The following is a 26321-nucleotide window of genomic DNA, read 5'->3' as shown; positions in this document are numbered from 1 at the left end:
AGACCCTTTTGCTTTTACAAACATGAACTGCGGCAAGCGAGCTCCGGACGCACCGCCTTTGCAAGCCTGTTGAGCCTGCTTGTGTCACCAGTGCTAGAAAGCATAAATCCTACACAGGCAACAAAGCTGGAGATTTAACGAGGGCCATCGGCTGTACGATATTACATCTTGAAGGTGGCAAGTTGGTTTACAAGAGTGCTCGAAGCATATCTCGCTCTCCCTCGTTCTTTTGGTGCTCACCTGGAGAATTGGTGGCTACGCGTTTCATCTACGTTTCAAACAGCAGTGTTAAGGTGGGCTTTGTTAATTTCTTTTATAAACCGGAAGTTCTCTGGGACGTCAAAAACTGGAGCACCACCTTGTGGCGTTTGCCATAAAAAGGGCCTATAGAACCTTTTGCTGTCTTCAAGCATGAACTGTCCCCTGCGTCCCAAGCGATCTCCGGCCGTACCGTCTATGAAAGCCTGTTGAGCTTCTTTATGTCACTAGTGCTGAAAAAAAAAATACTACAGAGCAACAAAGTTGGAGATTTGACGAGGGCCTGCGGCTGTACAGTTACACCATGAAGGAGGCAAGTTGGTTTACAAGAATACTCGTAGCAGATCTCGCGCTCCTTCGTTCTTTTGACGTTCACCTGACGAGTAGGTGGTTAAAGGTTTGATCTACCTTTTAAGCAGCGGTGTTAACTCGCCTTTGTTGCTTCTCTTTATAAACCGGAAGTTATCTGGGACGTCAAAGGCTGGAGCACCACCTGGTGGCATTTGCCATAAAAAGAGTCTGTAGCGCAGGGGGCAATCGTTGCTGGTGATACCACAGCTTCGCTGTCTAACCATCTTCAGAGCGTGGATTGAAGCCCCAACTTTTTTAAGTGTAGATGTAAGTTGATTACAATATTTCTTGAAGGCAGTAATATCGCGGTCAGCTCTAGAAGAAAGGTAGGTCTGATACAAGCGATTGTTTTTTCATGTCATTGCTAAAATATTTGGTGTAGCTTTCCTTATTTGCTTTTTAACCTTGACCGTCTTCTACGAAAATGACGCAACATAAACAGAGTTAAACGAACTTATGAACTCGCCATATGCGTTGTTCACGCACTGTTTAAAAAAATACGATGCTCCGCGGTCGGTCGCAGGTTGAAAATTGAAATGTTTACTAGCGCCGCCGGATAATTGGTAAGTTTTAAAACATAAAAATTTAGGTAAATGGTCGCTTATGAGACACTATACTTATTGTACCTGCCCTAACAACAACAGTGTTTGTATTTGTAATGAAAACACAAACGACAGCTGATGTAGGATGTGTGATTCTAGTGGGACGCGAAATGACATTGGAAAACCCGCTACTACTATAGGCGTCGTGAGGTCGCGACGAAGCAGACGAGGTGTCTCAAATATTTACATTTAGATAACAGTCAAGAACAAACAAATTAATAGTTATTCACACCAAACAAATCTAATTATCTCTTTAAAAAAGACAAGCAGTGGTTGAAATTGCCAGCTGCAACTTATCAAGGGTCTTTACCTAACTCTCAATTGCCGATAACAGAATTGTTTCTCATGTGTGCTCATTGATTTATTCTGCTTTACTTAGTGAAGCTTGTTGTACTTTACACCCCTTTAAACGTACTATGTTTGTGGACCCGTTAAATAAATATTCCAAAATATTTTTTTCATATTATTACTGTGCTTGAATTCTATTTTACAATGTGAATCTTCTTATGTACCACCCTTATCATAATATGTTTCTGGGCACGTTACATAAAGACTACAAAATGTTTATATAACAGTTTGAGCGTGCACACATTTATTTTATTTATTGAATCCTTTGTGTAGTACCCCTTATATCGGACGCATTATAGATTAGAACATGTTCATATAATAGTTTCAATGTGCACTGATTCAATTTTATTTGGTGAATTCTCTTGTGTAGCGCCACTTATATCGGACGCATTAAAGATTAAAACATGTTTTTATAATATTTTCACTGTGCGTTTATTCAATTTTATTTGGCGAATCTTCTTGTGTACAGCCCTTATATCAAATAACATTTTTGAATGCGATAAGTCAATGAAGCAAAATATTTCCATCATGGTTTTCTTAACAAACGCAAGGACTACTTGGTTCCATATGCGTGTAAATACCAGGACAATTATTTGTGAACACATAGAGAAATATCAGATATTTCAAGAAAAGCGATTGACGTCATCAAAAGCGCGATTCCGGTTGTGTTCGTCATAGCTCAAGCTGCAATATCTGCGGAGCCTTGACGTAGATGAAATGACTTATGTTTTTAACCTTTTCTACTCCACGTCAACTCTCGTGGGCGGTAAATAATCAGATTTGTTTTCTTGATGTATTTGTTAAAACGTTCCTGACTGAACTTCCCGGTTACTAACCGGTCATTTAAAGTTTTGCGTGGGAAGCCGTTTGCGTCAACAAACAAATTTAATACATTTATATTCAGAGTTATGTTCTCACAGTTTCGCTGTATCCAACGCAATGATAAATAAAATGCATTATTTTGTATTGGTGGAAACTTTTGTTGATGTCGCCAATAAGAACCAGGTAGTCAAACGCCAAGTGACAGGGAAATTAATGTGTGCTAATTTTTTAGAAATCCATAGCTTGTTGGCCACGCAATCTGAAACATATCGGTGCGTAAATAAACGGCTGGTGAAAAATAATATTCGGTTCACACTTTTTGCCTGAAAACACAAATTGGAATTCCAGCTTCCAAAGGCCGGGTGCTTAAACCATGACCTGGATGCGTGCGCAATTTGGAGTAAGGTCTCATATGATACTCGTGCAGATTCGAAAAAAAAACGGGGTACCCGGTTGTTTTTTGTAATGCTATTTTTATGCCGCTACCAGACTTCTACTAATGCACCAAGAGCAGACTTGTGGATTACAAGTAACGCACTATTTGTAGCTAGTTAATCTTCAGCTAACGATGAAACCACTTTTAAGAAAAGGAATGAGTAACGCATTTTCATTTCGTTTTGATGAAGTAACAAGTAATTGTATTTAGTTACTTCTTTAGGGAAACGAATACAGCAAAACCAGGCTAGTTCTCACCCCAGCTCGCGCCTCTAGTTTACATTACAAGAAAACACTGGATAGATTATACAAAGATATGTGCAAGTTATGCCAGTATATCCACAGTTCTGTCTAAATGAAAAAAAAACATGGCAATATTAATGACAACAAAAATTGGAAGCAGCTATTGCTTTCAGAAAAGGGGCACATTAAGACAAACAAGGAATTACCTTCGAGCTGGGTAACGCTTCGTTGTGAATTGCCGCAACGTGCAACATAGTTTGTTACGTTTTGGGTGCGTAACGAGTAACGGTATTTAGTTACTCTATTTCAATAACGTGCACATATTTTGGAATCGTTACAGTAATATTCTACTCTTATCGTTTCGATGGAAGGAAGAAGGTGTCCTTTCTGTTACTACTACTGTGGTGCCTGGATCGCGTCTCTGACTGGTGTGTTTAACGTCCTATCCGACCCATACGTCAAAAGCGGTCCCCAAGTGGCGACAAATGACGTCACAGAAACTGGAGTGTCATGCTGTTGCCTGTCGCGATCCAGGCGGTTGGGCGTAGAAATGCTGGCGATAAGCACGATCGAACGCGAGTGTCGCTGTCGTCACGGCGTCCCTTTAGGCGTCCCAACTTCCGGCTGCTCTACCTTCCGTGGACTGTCACAGTGGAGAGCGATCTGCAGCAGAACCAGGCGTCTGCCGTATACACCACAACTGTTGGGACGCCGCCAGGATCCCGACCGGCGACAGCATGACACTTGTATGACGTTATCAGGCGGAAATTGAGGGACCACTTTTTTGGACGCGGTAAACACTCCAGTCGGAGACGCGTTCCAGGCACCATACAACTAGAAAGAAGCTATAGTTTTGCATACAATTGTTTCCTCTGCTTTCGTGTGTTTCCTGTTCGATTTATTAGTAATGCGTTGAGTGCTTGTGAATACGAAGTGTCTTTCGTATAGATTGTTAGAGCTTGAATACGAGGATATAATATAAGGATGGTGACGGAAATAAACTCAAATGTTGATTTAGATAACTTTTCAATTGCCAGTTCCACCTACATATAGCGCTAACGGTCCAGACCATATGCCACAAATCATTTTTTTGTATTCTAATTCAAAAGTTAAATGCAGTATTGAAGAATTTTTAAGGCGAAAGCGTTTAGGAGCTCGTATCGCAAAAAATCCGGCGTCGGCGTCGGTTGAACCGAAAAATCCCATAATGCAACGCGCACAGTCACGTGTGACGTCATACGTGGTTGTGACGTGATGTCCATACTGACGTGCTAAATTTGGCTGAAAAAGCTTCCCCTAAATATAGCACAAAATATTGCGGCAAAATTTTCCTTAAAAGTCTCCCGAAAAATTTAGCGGAGACTGTTTATGCCAAATATAGCGGGTCGAAAGAATCATGACGTGACAGCTACGTGTGACGTCACGTGACAGGTGACGCTACCGACTAGGCCATGCACACAAACTTGCAAGGCTTGGGAAGAAGCGCGGGTTAACAGGGCCTGCATAACGCTATCACATTTCAGTCTTAAAACCGTTGCTCAAGCGTCCTTCAAGTTTTAATGAGAAAATGGTGGACAATTGGGTCCTCCAATACACGGAAAAAATCGATATCACATGCGGAAACAAACCCAGTTAGCTCACCATTTAAAAACATTTCACACAAAAAAATCTAGGTTAAACAGATTTGCCTAATTTGAGCTAGCACCCCTGCTATCTTTTTAGTGTTTTGCGTGTTTCTGAAATGCTAATTAAAACTTTATTGGTGCTTGTTGCTATCCTTTATGTTACTGCGTACGAACACAGATTGCGTTCTCAAAAGTTTGTCCCAGAGCATTGCCTAAAACTCTTGCGTTTCTCAGAGTTAAGTTCAGGACCCCCTTTTATTTTTAAACGTTTTGAATGGTATACAAGCATGAATTTAACGTTCCGGGGTGCTCCATTTTGGCTGTTAATATTAAGTTGAAATTAATTTCGGTCCCTAATAGATTGAAATATATCGCAAAGCGATGTGTCATGCATGTTTTTACGGTGCCAACACAGTGACTTCCAGCTGAACCCGTAAAAAGAAAAGTGACTTCGTTGTACCGACTTCACAGTGTTGTAGACTACACATGTTATCTTGATAGCATGCCAGTGAAGCCCCTTTGCTCTTGTCAAAGATCTTGAAGAATGTTTAGATAGTGCCTTAGTGGGATACACCGGCGATTTCTTGAGCTACCCCAACTAACTATATTTTCTGAATCTGCAACCCTCGCGAAATTCAGAATTGTTAATCTGAAATCGGCAGATGAAAACGATGCGAAAACCGCCATTCAGCTGAATTAAGACCTTGGTTTGAGCTGGTTGGTTCATGGTGACTTAAAAGGTTAAACGCGCCACGCAAGAAGGGGACGAAGAAGAAAACACACACGACACAGAGAGATGCTATGTTACAACGTATATTCTGTCCCAGTCAGACTTGCAACTGATAAAATATAAGTTACAAAGTAACGCCTCTCTGTGTCGCGTGCGTTTTCTTCCTCGTGCTTGTCTTGTTTTGCGCTTTTAACCTTTTAAGTCACCTACATTAAAATAAACCCGCGCTTTTGAGTACTGTGAGGTCAGTGGCAGCCTCAGGGAGGCTCAACAGTTGAGCGGGCAATCTGAAAGATGGACTTTACGCGTATTTATTTCGTGCTGCTGTGCCGGTGCTGGAGCGAGCTTTCAAAGGATTTATTTGTTATCATGGAACTGCTTGCTCTCAGTTGGAAACAGATCTTACAGTTCCAAGAGTGAACCCCTGCTTGTTACTGGCGTCACTTTTGTGTTGTTGCAACTACACGTTCAGTTTAAAAAACACGATGAGAACCAAAATTGTGAATTCTATAGCTTCGTGGAAACATATTTTGGCCTAAGTTTGGGGTACTATTTCAGCGATGATGTGCTTGTGTATTTAGTAAATGTTCAGACAAATCGCGGACAATAAAGAAAACGCCGGTGTACTTCATTAACATTTAAAAATATTTTTTTTTATCGCAGTTAGCACGACGAGAATACTGGGAGTTGTTCCGTGCTTGTCTTTAAATGTTAGAAGCCCTTACAACTTGATTCATATTTTAAATATTTTAGAAAAGTCGCGATTTTAATTTGCGACCGTGATATGAAATGCGCTGTAATGAACACAAGTCAGACATATAGAAAACTTTAAGAAAAGTGCCAATCCGTATAGTTCATGACAGATATTTAGAGTGGCTTCTTTTTATTATGACCAAATAATTTGAAAAAAATAATCTCAAATTTTGTCCAAGATCATGGAGGCTCATGACTGTCTTTCTACATAGAGTTGCGAAAAGTGCTAATGACTCGACTTTGCTCGCCGGTAAAGTTAGATTCCACGTCAGATTTTTGCTCTACCAGGCATTTAATATATTTTATATTCAATCACCATAAAATATTCCATCCCTTTCTCGGATCGAGCCGCTTTATAACAGTGTTGCGTAACCTCGCATCTCAACATCTACGTGTATATTGTTCACTGTGTTCCACCGCCAGTGGAGTGATTCACCTCTTTTGAACTGGTTTCAATTTTTGCGTTTTGTACTTTCTTTGTATGCACGTTTATTGAATGTAATCACCAATATAAAGACAATCGTGGTTCTTTTAGGGCACTTTTGTTTTCTGGTGTATTTTTTAATGTTAAAAACTTGAATCTTATTTGTGTACCATTCCTCATATAATATTTGTGAACACGTAAAATAAAGACAATAAAATATGTTATACTTTTTCTTACAAATAAGCATGCAAAATGTTTTTTTTCTTTTCTTTAGGCAATCATCAGGTTGGATTATTAATGACCCGATAGCAAAATGCTGAATACTGCAAGCACCGCGACTGAGCAAAAACATGACACATTCACTCGCGTGCCCATGTGTGTTCTCTCCAGCCGCCTGACGTAAAAGTGGTAATTATTAAGGGTGTAATCTTTTCCACTCGGGGAATTTTTTTTGTTGGCACGAAGCATTCATTTTTGTTTCCTTATTAGGCTTTGAACAATCGCTTAGCTATAAGATTCCTTATCGTTGACTTGCGACTTCAGTTTTGGTGCAAAGTGTATGATTCAGAAAAAGAACAAATACATGAACGACGATAATAATTTCAGGAGGAGGGGAACAAGAGAGACGAAGGACAAACACGAAACTTGAAGCACAGCTAGGTGACTGATGCGCGACTGAAATAATACGCCTGGCCCTGGTATCGAACCAGGGACTTCACCATTTCCAGCGGAGCGCTCTACCATCTGAGCTAGCAAGGAGCTAGACGTCAGTAAAAAAACAAGTTTAAACAGCTCCTTTATTTCATTCAAGGACCGCGCAGATTTTTTTCAGTCGCGCAAAAGTCACCTTGTTATGTTTGAAGGTTCTGTTTGTCCTTTGTACGGCGCCACCCCCCCCCCCCCCCTCCCCCCTTTTGTTTTTGTTCCCCCTTCCGGCGATTCTTATCGTAATTCTTGTGAAATCGCTGGCACCTTTGAATTGATTGCATTATCATCACATGTACAATAGATTATTGAGAATTAATTCTATGGTTTCTTTGCGTTCACAGCGACAGTTCTTGAAATGCATGTTTTGTTTGTCCAGAGAAAAATGCATTGATTTAGTCCAGGGGTGGCCAAGCTGCGGCTCGCGAGCCGCATGCGGCTCTTCACGTGTTAAAGTGCGGCTCTCAGCTCCCTCCCCTCCCCTCCCCCCCCCCCCGTCCCGGCCACACGAGCACTTCCCCAAAAAGAGAAATGGAACATGTATTTAATCGAGAGACGGGTTGCAGTTTGGTAGTCTTGAGCTACTGCTACCTTACGTACAGTTGGACTCATTTTTACTCAGATAGATTGATAGTAGTTTGAGTTTCGATTATTGCTGAAGATAAAAGTTTGCCACCCCCCCCCCCGCGCGGCTCTTGGAAGTTTTCTGGTTTAGCTTGCGGCTCTTAGGCCGGGTCAGCCTGGCCACCCCTGATTTAGTCCATAGAAAACAGCGAGTCAAGTGCCATTTTACACGGGAATTCTTGTGCGATTAATTCTAGAAAAAGTTTAATATAATGCCCTTTCTATCCCCAAAAAAGCTTATAAGAATTAATTGCGAAAAGCTAGTATTCGTGTAAAAAAAAATGAAAGCCGCTTACAACTCCCTGTAACGCCGAATTAGAGCGCAGCTCTTGAGGAGGAGGAGGGAAGGGCACTGGGGGGGGGGGTTAAACTAACCAGGGGGGGGTCACGTTACCTTGGGGGTCACGTGACCCCCAATGCCGATGATGTCATCACTGACGTCACTGATGACGTCATGAGTGACGATGACGATGCGGGTACCGATGACGTCATTAGTGACGTCACTGATGACTTCACCAGTGATGATGACGATGACGATGCGGATGCCGGTGACGACATCAGTGACGTCACTGATGACGTCATCAGTGATGATGACGATGACGATGTGGATGCCGGTGACGTCATCAGTGATGATGACGATGACGATGTGGATGCCGGTGACGTCATCAGTGATGATGACGATGACGATGTGGATGCCGGTGACGTCATCAGTGATGATGACGATGACGATGTGGATGCCGGTGACGTCATCAGTGATGATGACGATGACGATGTGGATGCCGGTGACGTCATCAGTGATGATGACGATGACGATGCGGATGCCGGTGACGTCATCAGTGATGACGATGACGATGTGGATGCCGGTGACGTCATCAGTGATGATGACGATGACGATGTGGATGCCGGTGACGTCATCAGTGATGATGACGATGACGATGTGGATGCCGGTGACGTCATTAGTGACGATGACGTCATCGGGGGGTCACGCGACATCGGCGGGGGTCACGTGACCTCGAGGAGGGGGCCACGTGACCTCAAGGGAGCCACGTGACTTCGGGGGGTCACGTGACCCCCCACGAGGTCACGTGACCTTGGTGGGGGGCTCGCGCGGTGCATTATGGGACATTTCCCATGATGCACCGCGCGGTTACGCCGACGCCGACGCCGACGCCGACGGCGACGCCGACGGCGACGCCGCTCAAGCCGGAAACGGGCCCCTAAGAGCTGCGCTCTAAAAAGTGAAAGCCGCTTACAACTCCCTGTAACGCCGAATTGGAGCGCAGCTCTTGAGGAGGAGGAGGGAAGGGCGCTGGGGGGGGGGGGGGGTTAGACTAACCAGGGGGGGGGGTTACGTGACCTTGGGGGGTCATCACTGACGTCAGAGATGACGTCATTAGTGACGTCACTGATGACTTCACCAGTGATGATGACGATGACGATGCGAATGTCGGTGACGTCATCAGTGACGTCGCTGACGACGTCATCAGTGATGATGACGATGACGATGCGGATGCCGGTGACGACATCAATGACGTCACTGATTTCGTCGTCAGTGATGATGACGATGACGATGCGGATGTCGGTAACGTCACCGGCATCCACATCGTCATCGTCATCATCACCGATGACGTCACCGGCATCCACATCGTCATCGTCATCATCACTGATGACGTCACCGGCATCCACATCGTCATCATCACTGATGACGTCACCGGCATCCGCATCGTCATCGTCATCATCACTGATGACGTCATCACTGATGACGTCACCGGCATCCACATCGTCATCATCACTGATGACGTCACCGGCATCCACATCGTCATCGTCACTGATGACGTCATCATCATTGATGTCATCATCACTGATGACGTCACCGGCATCCACATCGTCATCGTCATCATCACTGATGACGTCACCAGCATCCACATCGTCATCGTCATCATCACTTATGACGTCACCGGCATCCGCATTGTCATCGTCATCACTGATGATGACGATGACGATGTGGATGCCGGTGACGTCATCAGTGTCGATGACGTCATCGGGGGGTCACGCGACATCGGCGGGGGTCACGTGACCTCGGGGGGTCACGTGACCTCGAGGAGGGGGTCATGTGACCTCAGGGGAGTCACGTGACCTCGAGGAGGGGGTCACGTGACCTCAGGGGAGTCACGTGACCTCGAGGAGGGGGTCACGTGACCTCAGGGGAGTCACGTGACTTCGGGGGGTCACGTGACCTCGGGGGGGTCACGTGCCTCCCCACGAAGTCACGTGACCCCGGTGGGGGGCTCGCGCGGTGCATTATGGGATATTTCCCATGATGCACCGCGCGGTTACGCCGACGGCGACGGCGACGGCGACGCCGCTCAAGCCGGAAACGGGCCCCTAAGAGCTGCGCTCTAAAAGGCATAAACTTGTACATGATCCCAAGCTTCTGCTGGCCCACTGCTTCAATCAGGACACAAATTCACATGCTTGACGTAACTGCCTCAGTATTCATATTGTGTTCTCACAGATACAAAAACAGTTCCTACGTCTGGTCGTTTCCTTTATTGTCATTTTGAAGTATTTGGACTTCGAGAAAACTTGGAACCGTTTATTGAAAAGATGAAGGTGTCCTTTGTTACTGGGGCAAAGGTTCCAAAATCGCGTATATCATCTGGTTGAGTTTTTCCAAATCTTGTTTGCATTGTGGTTGTATGTATGTTTCAAGCTAAACTTAGTTGTGCTCTTTTTAAATTGTGATTACAAAGTTGTTGGTGAATTTGGAAGGGGTATATATAAAATAGGGGAAGAAATATACACCAGAGCGGAGTTTGAATCTTTGTCTTGTTAAGCTTTTTTAGAGCGCAGCTCTTAGGCGCCCGTTTCCGGCTTGAGCGGCGTCGCCGTCGCCGTCGCCGTCGGCGTAACCGCGCGGTCACGTGACCCCCCAAAGTCACGTGACCCACCAAGGTCACCCCAAGGTCACGTGACCCCCAGAGGTCACGTGACCCCCCAAGGTCACGTCACACCCAAAGTCACGTGACTCCCAGAGGTCACGTGACCCCCCAAGGTCACGTGACACCCAAGGTAACGTGACTCCCCAAGTCACGTGACCCCCTCCCCGAGGTCACATCATCCCCCTCCCCCGAGGTCAGGTGACCCCCCGGAGCATATTCAAGAATGAGGGGACGAGGAGGAGGAGGAGGAGGAGGAGGAGGAGGGGTCTACCCTCCGCATCAGTACCCTTCCCTCCTCCTCCTCAAGAGCTGCGCTCCAATTCGGCGTTACAGGCAGATATAAACGGCTGTCACTTTTTTTGTCCCATTCATCTTTATATCACAAAATGTTCTCACCTGGTCTCTTATGAATTTTCATCATGATAATATTGAGCCACATAGCCTTCAGTGCAATTTTTTTGCTGGATAACCCCAAAGGATATATAATTGAGGCTTTGTCATATAATTTTTTTGAAATCTATAACGAAAGATTAAGGTTTGTGTGTCGTCATTAGGGTTGATATGCAAATTATAAACGAGTATGGCAAAATACGTTTTACACAAGAATTCCACGAAAGTTTTATTTCTGACCTTAGTGGTGTGCAGCACCTTAAAGGGCATGAAAGTAGCCCGAGGGCTTGGGCAAATATTTAATTTTGCGTGATCTCGCAAAAATCAACGCCCTTTCGAATACTATACTTTAATATACACGCCCTTGTTCAATCTCCACACACCTTCTAGGATTAGTAGCAGTAATGAATTTTCGAAAATTGTTAGGTGACAGGCCTCCGAAGCATAAAGTAATCATGACCTAATTGAATAAAACGAGGGTATGTATTCTTACTGCCTACACGCTTTTAGGTTGTGTAATATGGTGGAGGTACAGAATGTGTAAATAAAGGGACTATCATTTTCTAACGATGGAAAGTTGTTTTCAAGTATAAATTCCTGCGCAGTTATCAGAAATGTTAGAAAGTCAATAGTATTAAAAGTATTTGGAATAGATTCAATAGATTCAACCTGTGTTAATTTCATAGGCGGACAGGTTTCAATTTCCGGAAGGGGAAGGGAAGGGGGGGGGGCTGACGATCCCGTACTTCCCCCGCCTTTCCCCCTTAGGTGCAGCTCCCTATAGGTCCCCGAAGCAAGGCTACTTGCTATCAGACTTGGAAGTAATTCGTTACAAGTGACGGGACAACTTGCAATTAGTTATTTTTCTTGTAATTTAGTAATTAATCCACTACTTTTTGAAAATGCAATTTGTAATCTAATTTTATTACTTTTTTCAGTAACGAATTAGTGAAATTGCTCGTTACAATTCTTCCCTCCCGCCAAAGGGTGAAATAGAGTGGAAGAAGGGCGATGCAATCGTCTTCGCGCTTTTAGCATGGTAGCACAAGACGGGTGTTCGCTCGCGAAGAGGGTGCTGTTGAGGGAAAGGAAAGGAATTCACGGAGAAGCACGACACCCGAGCCAGAGCCCATTTCTGGACTCGTTTGTACGATCAGCCAGAATGGGAAGATTCGACTGTCTATATGAAGGCAAAAGGCTTCGACTTCTTGGAAAACGAACGGACGGCTGCGAGCCCGCAAAATAGCAGGGGGGAGGTCGTAAAGAGTAGGAACGTGAACACAGTGACGGTGGTGCATATCGGCTCCCTTATCCTTCCCCCCCCCCCCCCCCCCCCCCCCCGCTTCATCTACCCTGCTCCTTCCCTCCCCTCACCTCCGCGCCTTGTCCCCCCAGAACAAATCTCCTTTTTTTCGCTCCAAACAATTCTTTGCTTGTCGATCTTTCTGCCTACACACGCTCACCACGCAAATAGAGAGGAAGCTCTAATGAGACCTCGACCCTGCTCATCCTTGACAGCGCTGTGAAAGCTCTAAGTACTGGCTGGACCAACTAGCTATGCGGTTTCTGTCACTTGGCTTCGCACTAGAGGACGCGCAAGGCAAAAACATGAGAGGTGCGATGGCAACAGTTTATTGGAAGAGAAAAATATCTAGCTGCAACCCTGCTGTCAGCTTAAACAGTAACTTTCGTCAGCAGGCAATAAGCTGACCGGGGAGCACAACAAAACGGCTTGGGACATCCAAGCTGAACCCGTAGTCTTAGAAACAAGAATTCTGGGGTTCTTGTCAGCGGATTGTGCCTGTGGTAACTTAGACCGAAATTTTAGGAAAAGGGAACCCAGCCCGTGTTTTCTCAGAATAAGCAGTGACTCATGTGGACACTGGAGTTAAGAAGCCGCCTGTAAACGCGTGAAAGACATGGAACAGGACTCTTCACTGAAAATTGTGTTTTTTTTAAATAATTTCTGAAAGGCAAATTCAGTTCAGCTGATAGATTGTGCATTCCTATTCCGTGTGACGTCTTTGTTCTAATAAGTTTGGTGATCAAGAAAGAAGATGATGTGGGTCATTTGGTCGGATAACAACCTTCATTAAGCAGAAGGCTATGAAATATACCCAGTCACAAGTGCCGCATCTTGGTCTCAGAGTCAGTCAGTTTTAGTAAGTTAACCAGGCCCTATTTAAGCGACATACAGCAAAACAGAGAAAAACCATATCTTCTGGGGAGTCGCGTTTTGAAGCTCGCCGACTCCAAACTCGAACTAATTCTAATGGTGTGCGTGCTCAAGTGCGTTCCTCGCATGTTCATAAGATTCAGTTAATTTCGAATCGGACAGAGCACGACTCGTTCATTTTGGAACACCTGTCTATGTCATCTAAAACTTTATAGACTCGTTCTCCAAAAACTATTAACCTAAAATGATGCGCAGATGGTACTGAATGTGTTGTACTTTTGTTTTAATCTTGATTGGGCCAAAATCGTCCCCCTCAAACACGCAGTATGTGGTGTGCCTTCTTCGTGTTTTTTTTAAAGTAACGAACTTAGTGATCGAGTGAAGTAACGAAGTAATTAATCGATTACTTTTTACGGGGAGCATTCGCAATGATAATTCATTACTTTTCAGGCCAAGTAATTATAACTATAATTAATTAGTTTTTTGACGTAACGGTCGCAAATCTGCTTGGTATCTCAAAAAACGTTTTTGAGGGCGAACCCGGCATCGCGGGCCGAAGGTGGGGGGGGGGGGGGGGGGGGGGGTGCTTTTCTTTTCCAGGAAATTTAAGGGGAGGGGGGTTGGTTCGGGCCTATGAGCCATCTTATTGGACGCATATGATGGATTTAATCAAATGTCATTTTTGTCGTTCGCCTCCTGCGTGGGCACGTCCACTAAAGCCTGCTAGCTTTTCAGGTATACAATAAACATGTATTTGATTAATTGATCGCGACTACCGGATCTGGCTCGTTGAGCTTTCGTGGTGTCCCTTGCTTTAGAACCTATGAAAATAAGTGTAGGTACGTTTTGTGCATAAAAAGACAAAAAAATGTTGTTGCTTAACTTGTCATAATTTTATATTTCTATCTCTAATATTACTGAAAATCGGCATAAGGAGCGTATTATTAATTTTTTTTCACGCTGTTAAATTAAGTTATTATGTAGGTTCAGTTACCGCATTTGGTTTACAAGTTTGCAATACTAACAAGTGATTCAATTATTTGTTAGAAACAATATGTACCTAAACTGCATTAAAAATACTGCCAAGGAAGTCTGTTGTGGGAACGACGAAATTACTTGGAGGAGTAACACCGACCGATTTGAGAATGAACAGAAGGTCAAGGTACCAACGAGCTGGTGATGGTTGAACAATATTAAGGAGTTTCAGTAGATCGTTTTGGCATCCCCGCTACGCTATACGCTGGAGCGATGACACTACTGCGCATGTGCGTTTCGACTGGAGGATTAGCGGAGCTGCCGAAGCTAGCGGAGGCGCACTATTTTCCGAAAGTTGCGAAAAACGTAGCCCGTGTAGCGCGGTGCCATAACGTGGGTCTCGCGAAAACGACTAGCACGCAATTCAAGATGGCCGCTATCCGGTCTATCTGTTTCGCGATCGCTCTTCTGAGGGGTGGAGTATATCTTTCTGCTTCGAGAAGTAGCTGCGACAAGGCCGTTCCAGGACTACAACAGTAGCGATTTGTGGTGGACATGCCAAATACGGCCACGGGCAAAAAAACTAAAAAGCTTCGCAATCTGTAGTGATGTGAGTGAAGGGTGCGGCCTCCTGCTCGGAAGCTTTTGTCGTGAGGACAGAACTAACCAAGGAAGCCAGCCAGCAGGCTAATCTGAAAAAATTTAGTGGCGTTTTATTTGCGTGAACAGTAAGAAAGAGGAAAGAAAGACCGATCGACACGACATAACAGGAGCTACGGTTGTTGTCATTTATTTTTCAGTATTTCACTTGATGGCTTTGGTGCTTGACTCATATCGGGTTGACTTGGACAGCTTGGCCGTCAGTTGTATCCAATTTGAAACATAATAATCATTTACTTAAAACCGAAGCAAATATTAACACCTTTCTATAAAGAAAGATTTATCTATTTAGATAGCGACGTTAGTAAAAGAACTGCGAATAATTGCTTTACAACACTTTGTTTTACGCAAGCCTTAGTGTCTGAAAGAACCGCTAATGGCGTCGCGTTAGCTCTCGTAACGCTGTATTCTGTAGCGGGTTGCGAAAGGTCTGCTCCATATTGATATGCCGGTTGCGCTCTGCTACATATAGCGGAGGTGGTAGCGGATTGCGGATAGCGCAGCGTGAGTGACTGAACGATCACCTCAAACACTCTATTGACTAGAACTACGAGACTGGGACGAGAATGGACGAACAAACACGAAGTCTCAATTTTCATACTTTGTGTTTGTTCGGCTATTCTCGTCCCAGTCTTGGGGTTTTAGTCAATGTTGCAATCGATAAGAAATAGTGCACGGAACTTTCCTCAGGCTGAACCGGAAAGTTCTGGAAAACGGTGTTTTTGTGTAGCAAACACAAACAATCAACGGTTTTCGTGAGGGGTGTGGCTGTTGAAACCAGCGAATATACTGTCAGGTACCACAAACAAACATTCTGTGCTTTAGCAGACCAGCAGTTTTTGTGTTTGTATGTGTATTCTTAAGTAATATTTATTCTTACACTTATTATCAATATTATTCAGTTATTTCAATCTTTGTTTCTATGTATTGATCTATGAACTCTAACTTGACAATTATGTGCTTTGGAAACGTTTTCACAAATTAAAAAAAAAACACAATTACAGTTTTTTATACATTTCTTACGCTTAGTCATGCGCCGTTGCGTACTGTCCTGAAAAAAAAATCACAAATGAAACTTAGAGCAGCTGCGTGCTCCCTCTGCAGCAAGATGACTCATGTTTTCGAACGTGGAGTTCGTTACACCAAAGGCCAGGATTCAAGTACAGAACATTTTTGTGTATCTTGCAAATTTAGTAATAAAAAAACCTAACGTCATATACGTCACGAGGAAAACAGGAAGCGTAAAGCGGTAGTGCTCTGCACCTGCGCTAGTGCGTTCATGCTTATAATATAAATACTCATGCAGTTCGTTGCAGGAGACACTTTCGGCCTTTTACGCTTTGAGGCTTCAAAAATGCGAATGACTTGTCACCGGCAATAATGATGCAGAAAATAATGCAATTTATCTTCGTGGTGAGGTTCGTCATTCTGTCCTGCAGAGAGTCCAGCGAGTAGTGTAAAGCACAATTCTATTTCATTTTACTTTTAGTTTTTTTTCTGTAATAAGGTATTGTCCAGTAATGTTCTGTTATTGGGAACATACGAATATTTGTAAGTGTTTTGTGCAGTATGCACACCTGTATCAATAAATCTAAAACACGCATGATTATTTTTTTAATAAAAACCCCGGCAGTTTTTAATAAAGAACGCTATCCAGAATCGATAATTTTGTGAGCTATCTTAATTGCAGGGGATTGCTTACTAACCTTGACGACGTTGAATATCTTCTGGAGGAAAACAAACCTGCAGCCCTGTGTTTACAAGAAACACATTTAAATGCCACACATACCAACTTCCTTCGAAATTTTACTTTCTTCCAGAAGGACCGCCTAAATGCTACCCTTTCATCTGGAAGAATAGCGATAGTAGTTCCAAGGCTGGCTGCTTGTACGGCCATACCCTTACACACTCCTTTAGAAGCAGTGGCAGTGCGTGTTCTAGTACATAAAGCCATTTCTGCTTGTTCACTATATTTATCACCTGCACAAGCTATAACAAGTGCAGAACTTCACTCTCTTTTAGATCAACTTCCAAAGCCCTTTCTTTTGATGGGGGATTTTAATGCCCACAATACCCTTTGGGGTGGGAATCGAAGTGATGTTCGTGGGTAAATAATCGAATCAGTTTTGACTTCTCAAAGCCTTTGTCTTTTTAAAACTGGTACTTCAACTTATTTTAGCGCCTCATCCTTATCATCGACCTCCATCGACCTCTCCATTGGTAGTGCCTCGTTGCTGCCTGACTGCTCATGGAGTGTAGAGCAGAATTCCTATGGTAGCGATCAGTTTCCCATTATTTTAAAAAACACAGTCTCTTTTAAGTCATTACAAACTCGAACTCCGCGTTGGAAGTTGCAAAAGGCTGACTGGGCCACGTTTAAAAAGGAGTCAGAGTTGCGTCCAGATACATTAGCTAGCTTAGATATTAATGAAGCCTGTGAAGTCCTGACTAATGTAATTGTCCAAGCAGCACAGCGCTCTATTCCAAAAACGCCAGGACGCTTACCATCAAAACCAAAGCCTTGGTGGAATGAGGAGTGTAGCCTAGCTCGTAAGCGGCAAAACTGTGTATGGACAATAGTGCGTCGTTACTTAACAGTTGAAAATGTCATTAATTTAAAAAAAGCTACGTGCTAAGGCCTGCTGTGTAAGACGCCAATAAAAAAAAACAAAAAACCTGGATGTCGTATTCTTCCTCAGTCAACAGTTCCACAGGTGTAAAAGTCGTATGGGACAGGGTCCATAGAATTAGAGGGGACTACCGTGAATTTACCATCCTTCTCTTTACACTAGATGACAGTCGTGTTCCCACACTAGAACAGCAGGCAAATATTCTTGGTGAACACTTCCAGCCTGTCTCGGGATCTGACCATTATTCAGACAGCTTTCTAAAATGCAAGGCTGCTAAAGAGAAAGCACCAATAAAATGTACTGGAGGTTCTAAAGAGGGTTAGAATCAACGTTTTACCCCTGTGGAACTGATGATCGCCCTTGGCAAGGGAAAAAGTTCGTCCCTTGTCTAGACCCTATTCATTGCAGTATGCTTCAGCATTTACATCCTGCAACAATAGATAACATTTTATCATTTTTTAACTGTGTATGAAGCAGTGGAGCTTATCCCACTCTCTGGAAAAGGGCAATTGTGATTCCTTTGCTAAAGCCTGGAAAAGATCCATCATCACCTTCCAGCTTCAAACCCATTGCACTAACCAGTTCCCTTGGAAAAACGTTTGAACAAATGGTGACCTCTAGATTGGTGTATTTCTTTGAGCAGAAAAACTTCGACAAATTTCAATGTTGATATTGGACGGGGCGATCAACTGTTGATCACTTTGTTCGCCTAGAAAAACAGTCAGGGATGCCTTTGTTAAACGACAACATTGTTTATCGGTGTTTTTCGATATTGAGAAGGCATATGATACCACATAGCGGTACGGAATTTTAAGTGATTTAGTTTCAGTTAAAAACCAAGCAAAAGAATTCAAATATAAAAGCGTCTGTAATTCTTTGCAAAGCATTTTGAGAAACAAAAATCACTTTGATATGTGGAGGCCGCAAACACACTAATGACACTGCAAGGTAAAGTTGTCTCAACGGTTCTGTTGGTTTTACACACACAAAAAAAACCCACCAAAAACCACAGTAAATCGTTCGTTGTTTTACCGCAAAGAGGTAGAGGGGCTTAGAGTGATAAACCGGAAGTTCAGAAGTGGCACCCCCCCCCCAGCTGCCGCCATGTTTTACGCAAAATGACTACTCGTCACGTGAACTCCCAAGCGCCGTGACGTCACAGGTAAGATGGCAGCGCCCAGAGCTGGTGGATGCGAGTTTGTTTGGTGCGCGGTAGCCGTGATGTGCAGCGGCTTTCCGACGACTTCGGGCTTTTTCGTGCTCGCTGACGCAGGTATAATGTGAAAATATGAAGGAAGGAGACTTTATACTCGTTTTGCGCAAGATCGCTCTGGATCATCTGGGTATTAACACCTGTGAGACAGCATCAGCCGTATTGCAGTACCGGTGCTCGGATTCGGGATCTGTTCGAGGATCGATAGAACTTTGAGTGCATTTAGCATAAACTTTGCTAGCATAAACTTTGCATTGTTTCGCCTTCCAACAGATCGACTCCTTATCCCTGCCCTGTCAGCACCCGTACCGCCACGTGCAGCGCTGCCACCCCTGCTCCCGGCGACGGCAACATCCGGTGTCCTCCTTCAAAAGGAAGACCACAGCGGCTGTCTCGGGCATAGAGAGGCGATCTAAGTAGCCAGCACCTTCAGCGCCCGAGCTGGTACATTGTTTCGCCTTCCAACAGGTACGTGCAAGTCGTTTTACCAACAAACGCATCGTACCAGCTACTTAGATCGCCTCCCTATTTTGTAACGCCTGTTGTTTCGAGCAGTATGCCAACGAACCGAGAGCTGGCGAAAGAAGTTCAGCTAGTGAGGGATGAGCTAAAAAATCGAAATGCTGAGTTTAAAAAAGAGTTTGATGTTGCAAACAAAGAAGAATTCCGTACTTTGAGGAACGAACTGCATGAGGCTCAGAATAGTCTGGCCTTCATGAACAAAGATATCGAAGAGCTGAAAGCAAAGTGTGATAGTTTGAGTGCAGACAACACAAAACTGAAACAGAGCAATGAATTATTAGAAACAAATAACACAGACCTAACACGGCAGGTCGCTCAACTCGAGCAGTACTCACGTCTCAACAACGTTGAGATCCGTGGCGTACCCAACAACCCGACCGAAGATCTCGGAGAGCTTCTAACGCACATTGGTAACCACATCAACTGTCCCATCACTAAAGCTGACATCGACATCGTGCACCGGGTTCCCTCCCCAAGTCAACCAAACTCTCACAACATAATCGCGAGATTCATCTCGAGGGATCATAAGAATGATTTCCAAAAGAAGGCACGCCGCGCTCGCATCAGAAGCAAAGATTTGAACCTACAAGAGGAACCGCGTCAAATCTTTTTTAATGATCACCTTTCTCCTCTAAACAAAAAACTCTTCTCTGCGGCACTGCGCCTAAAGAAAGAAAAGGAATGGATGCACCTGTGGACTGACGAATGTGTTATTAGAGCCAGAAAAACCAATGGGAGCTCATTTCGAAAGATCATGTCCCAGGATGATTTGAGCGTCTTTGTCGAGCTTCTAAATCTTTCTGTGTCCCTCTTCGGTTCTCACTTTTTCTTTTCCTTATGAACATATCCTTGCTTGAACCAGACCTATTTTCCAGACAGACATCCACTTCATCAGAGTTATCGGTACTCCATCTGAACATCAGAAGCTTACGTAGTCATTATGACGATCTGATTTGCTTATTATCTACCCTAAAACATGATTTTCACTTTATCGCCCTTTCTGAAACATGGCTCAGCAATAACACGAATAACAACTTCAATATCCCTGGCTATCAGGCAATATATGGTCATCGCGAACCACATGAAATAACGTTTCCGTCTAAATCGCACGGGGGAGTTGCTCTTTACATAAGAAATACACTTACTTTCAGACTTCGAGATGACGTTCATATATGATCTAATCTTTGTGAATCACTATTTATAGAAATTCCGCCAAATCCCAAATCACCTAGTGTAGTTCCCGATAAAACAAAAAATACACTCATTGGCGTCATTTACCGTTCACCAAATAATGCAGTTGAGCACTTCTTAGGCAGCTTAAATGAAACCCTCAAAAACATTTCTCAAATTAATTTGAATGTCATCATTATGGGCGACATAAACATTGACACTTTTGCTGATTCATCCGTCACTTACAGATACCTAGATACACTAGCCGTCTACGGACTACAACAATGCATAACAACAACTACCCGCTTTAGCGACACAAAGCGCAGCACTTTGGATCACATAATTACGTCTTGTCATCCAACAGACTTCACAATTGGCACTATTGCAAGCGACATAACCGACCATACACCCATTTTCGCTGTTTCTAATACACATAATATGTCACAATCGATAACACAAACTACTCAAATATACGATTACAACGTAATAATAAATACATTAAACACGAAGTCATGGGAGAGCGTATACCAGGCGCCCACGGCAGACCTAAAACTAGACAACTTTTTAGAAACACTAAAATCTTCCATTCAAATAGGTACGAAAACCAAAACCCTATCCCGCAGATCAGTCAGAAAAAGCCCCTGGTTAACATACGGACTACAGCGATCTATCAGTCACAAAAACAATATGTATAAAAAACTAAAACGCAATCCATTTAATCTACGCTTTCAATCTAAATACAAATTGTATAATGTTTGTTTAAAGAAATTAGTTAACGTAGCTAAACAGCAGTATTTTTTTTTGTAAACTTTCTAGCGCCATTAACAATCCCAAAGAAACCTGGAAAATTATTAACTCTGCACTAAATAAGAGTACTACCGAACAAACTGTGTCAGCCTTAAGCACCGACCAAGACATAATTACGGACAAACAAGAAATTGCTAACACGCTCAATGACTACTTTTCAACTATCACGACAAACGTACAGTATCTTTTATGCACAAATCTATCCACTGGCACACCAAATATAGCTCGTAATGACACGACGTTTTTTCTTTACCCTGTCGATCCAGAAGAAGTTCATAATACCATTAACACGCTAAAAAATACTTCGTCGTCGGGGTGCGACGGAATACAGACGATAATACTAAACAAATGTGGTTCCATCATTGCGCACCCTTTGGCTGATATTATCAACAAAATTTTCACGACTAGCTCTTACCCTGACTTACTCAAAATAGCAAAAGTGATTCCAATATTTAAAAAAAGGAGACAAACTAAAACCAGAGAACTATCGACCAATCGCCTTACTTCCTGTCATTACAAAAGTGATTGAAAAACTTCTACTAAAGCGACTGAACCTGTTCTTCTCTGAAAATAATTTGATCACTCCGTCACAATATGGATTTCTTAAAGGGAAATCAACAGAACTCGCGTTATTAAATATAGTAGAGAAGACAAAGCAAAATATTGAAATGAAGTTATTAACAATGGGAATCTTTGTAGACCTAACAAAAGCGTTTGACCTAATTAATCATGAACTTTTACTACAGAAATTAAGTGCTTACGGGGTTCGTGGTGTTGCTCTCAATCTAATCGAAAGTTATCTATCAAACAGATGCCAATTTGTCACTTTAGATGGCACTATTTCAACAACTAAACCTATTACCATCGGTGTTCCGCAAGGCTCAATATTAGATCCCTTTCTTTTTTAATATATATTAATGACCTGGCAGCCTATTTACAAAAAGATTGTTTTCTTTATGCCGACGATACTAATATTTTTATGTCTAATGCAGGCGTGAAAGAACTATATATGGAAGCTAATAACACTTTAGAAAAGCTAGCTAAATGGCTAACCCATAACTAATTAGTTCCCAATATAGCGAAAACAAACTACATAATTTTTGCCCCGAAAAACAAACTAATTTTAAACACACCTCAGCTTTCGTTTGCAAGTATTAACCTAACTCGAGTGTACCATACTAAATTTTTGGGACTAACACTTGACCATCAGTTAACATGGCACCAACACGTAAAAGACACAACTAATAAGATATATCGAAATATACCAATTCTATATAAACTACGGCACATATTTTCCTTACGAACCCTCAAAATGCTTTATCATAGCTTCATTCATACTCGCATTTCGTACGGGTTATCCATTTATGGATCGACATATAAAACAACACTAAAACCCATAGAAATCGCCCAGAACACGGCACTACGAGCAATGCTGTTTGTTAATAGGCGCGAAAGTGCTCAATTTGCGTACCGCTTCCTCAACATTTTAACAGTTAATCAATGCCTCGATTATCGTGTAGCATTATTAACATTTAAGTGCATCACCAATCAGATAACATGCTCTTCAATCAGTTTTACTAATCAAGATGTCATGTATCCTCTGCGTTCCCATTCACAAGCGTCACTGTCTGTACCATGCATACGAACTAATTATGGTGCGTTCACCTTCATTTACATTGCTACTAAAACGTGGAACTCTCTACCACCCTGTCTAACTGCCATGTCATCATTCTATATCTTTAAACAAGGCATACGTGCACACATACTATCTGCATGATTCATCAACCATTTCTATGCCCCTCCCCCCCGATTCATTCTTCTCTCCTAGGCCCACCTTTTACACAATCACACACACACACACACAAACACACACTGATATTGTCCTTTTTTCTCGACTTTCTAGCTTTTCTTCTCTCTCTTTTCACTTGGTTTAACATGTTGATTATGTAGATACCACAATTGTGTTTCTTTTTTTTTTAAATTTTATATATAATGGTGTTAACTTGATCGCTGACTAACCCTTTATTACCAAGGGTCCCTTCAACAGTTTTCTTTGAAAATTTTGGGACCCCCGTCTGAATAAGTGTAATTATCTAACATCTTATGTACAAATAAAAACATATTTTGACTTTACTTTGCGCATTCTCTTAGTTTTGTTTGAACGTTGGAATGTCTGAAAATCGACGCGAAATGTATGCGTCGGATGTAGGACCTTGGGGAATTTGTTTCAGCCCGAGGTAACTGCTTAATCAGAGCAACTTTTAGCGACGAAGCTCCTGCGACCGTTACGTTTTGCACTTATCAACAATTTTACGATATAACTTCAGGCATAATATATTCGCATTTTTCTAGCTTTGTTTGAGCGTTGGAATGTCTGAGAATCGAAGCGAAAGGCGTACGTCACGTTAGGGCCTAGGTGAAGTTGTTTCAACCCTGCGTACCCGAATAACCATAGCAACTTTAAGCGAGGAAACTCCTGCGGTCTTTAACCTTTTGTGCTAATCGACGATTCCACATTCGATCGCTTTTCTTCCTTTCTCGTGATTGCGAAGCTACGAGGATGACGTTTTATTGAGTGTGGGGATGAATAAATCATTGCAGGCACCTGCTTCAAAGCTTTTCGACTTGCTATAAGAACAACTGTTTTGGTGTATGCATAAATTAACTGCACCTTTTTCTCTTTTGTAAAATTTATTGCAGCAATACTTTTTTTTTATCAAGAGTGTATTGCATTAGTCGGTCAATTATTCACTTGTTCCAATTACCTGGATAAGATTATTCACATTTATGGTCATCCCTTGCCTGAAGAGCAGTCTTGTTGAAAGATGTTGACCATTCCTTTCGGTCTCTTCAATAGACTTTTTTGAAAAGTGTGGGCTGCCTATACTTCGTATCATTGTAACTTGGAAAAGGGCAACCACCACAGCCCCCTCGAGCCAATCAGAGAGACGGAGCGAAGGTGTGTGTCAAATCTGTGCAGACGAGTACTCTGAATGACATGTTGTCATGTGCCTCTCTCCAACTTTCAAATTGGCTCACGGAGACTGTAGCCTTTGCCGTTTGCCAAATTGTGATGAAAAGAATTACACTAGCTACAATTTTAATAACCCCAGGCTTTCATACTTTGGGCATTTGTTCGACAAGAATGTTATGTCCGCCATCACTGTGAACTCGGCAACACTGTGAACCTATTGGACTGCTGCATTAGCATTCGAATGCTGCATTAGCATTCGACGTGGACTGGGGCGTAAAGCGCACCATTCGTGCGCTTTACGCCGAAAAAAAATGGTGACAGTTTTGTTGCTTGATGGGGTTCTGCAAAGGGTCTAGAGTGTCATACGTATAGGAAGTGTCCTGCTATAGAACAATGCATCCATACTATTAAACTAGATGCTCAGAGCTGTGTTTGTTTTTGCACTCAACAAGTTGCAGCAATAATTATTTCTTACTAGTGTAATATTTATTTTCGGTAGCTGGGCCTGGTTTGTGCTCATTAATGTCCGTGTGCTTCGATGTTATCACGTGTGTAGCTTTAAGTATCCTCTCTGCAATGCCTACAGAGTCCCTTGGAGGGAATAAATTAATAAACAACATTTTCACATCACTGGAGTTGGTTTTCGAATGCGCCATATGTTCAGGAGAAGTGGAACGAGTGCAGTCCAATGCAACCGGTCTGCCAGTCTGGTATGTCCCATTAATTAATATTGAGAATCAGAGATGCGGGTGTCCTCAAAAGGTCCAGCACGTGCCGGGAATATAATTTTTTGTGTAGAGACTCTGAAGGCGTAAAGGCGAGCGGTAAGTGTATCAAATATGTTTATTTCAACTAAATTACATAATTATTGATTCTTAGAAAATGGTTCCATAACGAGTTCTTTTTGCAACAGTCTTGTGTCACGCGTCCAGTCGTAGTACCTGTGCTCCTTGTTGTCGGATGACGCTCCTGGCACGTCGGTGTTCAGTTTGGTCAAGTGGCAGCTTTGGCCGACAGATGCCGTCTTGTATTCATACGCCGTGTGCGGCCACTGACATGTGATGCACTGAAGCTGCAGAGCTGGCTTCTAATCCGCAAATTTTCCTGGTAGTTCTCCGCGTCAATGCAGCAAGCTCGGGCATGTAGTGCTTACGTGGCTGTGCCTTTTGCTGTAGTGTTGACTTGATGGCTGGCAACAGGCAACAGTGTTTGTTTGCTATCCAAGCCATTTCACCTCCATTTCGTAATGGAGATTTTTTCTGCATCCCGCGACCACTGCTACTTGTGTAAGTCTCGTGTGGCAAACTGAAGTCGGAAAGTGAAGTCGGGTGATGCTTGGTGACTTTTGAGAACAACCAAACATTCTATTTCTTCAAGTCACTCAGCGGCATTCTCCGTCAAAGTTGGAAATTCTGTGCTTCATTGCACGGACACAGATAAATGGTGTCGTCAAATTATTAGGTATTGTCCTTGACAACCAACACCAAATCAACTGTCCTTGCATTGCCGCTCACCTGCTTTGTCGTGCTTACCTCCTGTCGAGGTGACGGGGATCAGGAGCTTCGGGTTAATGTCAGCACCAGGGGCAAAGGTCACCGAAGATAATCCTCAATGTCCCGCGGACGCTCCTCGAGACGTGGTCTAAGGTCGTTCGGCACAAACTCTTACAGGCCAATTCATTGGTACCGGCACCTCCAGTAGACATGGTTGGCCTCATGCAGTGGTAGCAGAGTGGTGTTCGGTCGACCATTTGCTGCAGCTCTGTTTTCCTCGGTGTACTTTATTCAGCAAGAACTTACACTGGTTCTTTCCGATGTTGGGAATGCTTCGGAGCTAGGGTGTCTCGTTTAATTGTCATTGAATATTAACTGGTAGCCGGTGGTGGACGTCATGACTTAGTGGCGTAAGTCGCCCTCGGTTCGTCAGATGCCTCTTTGCTTGA

The sequence above is a fragment of the Ixodes scapularis genome, unplaced genomic scaffold (assembly GCF_016920785.2).
Source record: "Ixodes scapularis isolate PalLabHiFi unplaced genomic scaffold, ASM1692078v2 PGA_scaffold10__122_contigs__length_95168666, whole genome shotgun sequence".
In the NCBI taxonomy this organism is placed as follows: Eukaryota; Metazoa; Arthropoda; class Arachnida; order Ixodida; family Ixodidae; genus Ixodes; species Ixodes scapularis.
This window is presented reverse-complemented; position numbering follows the sequence as displayed.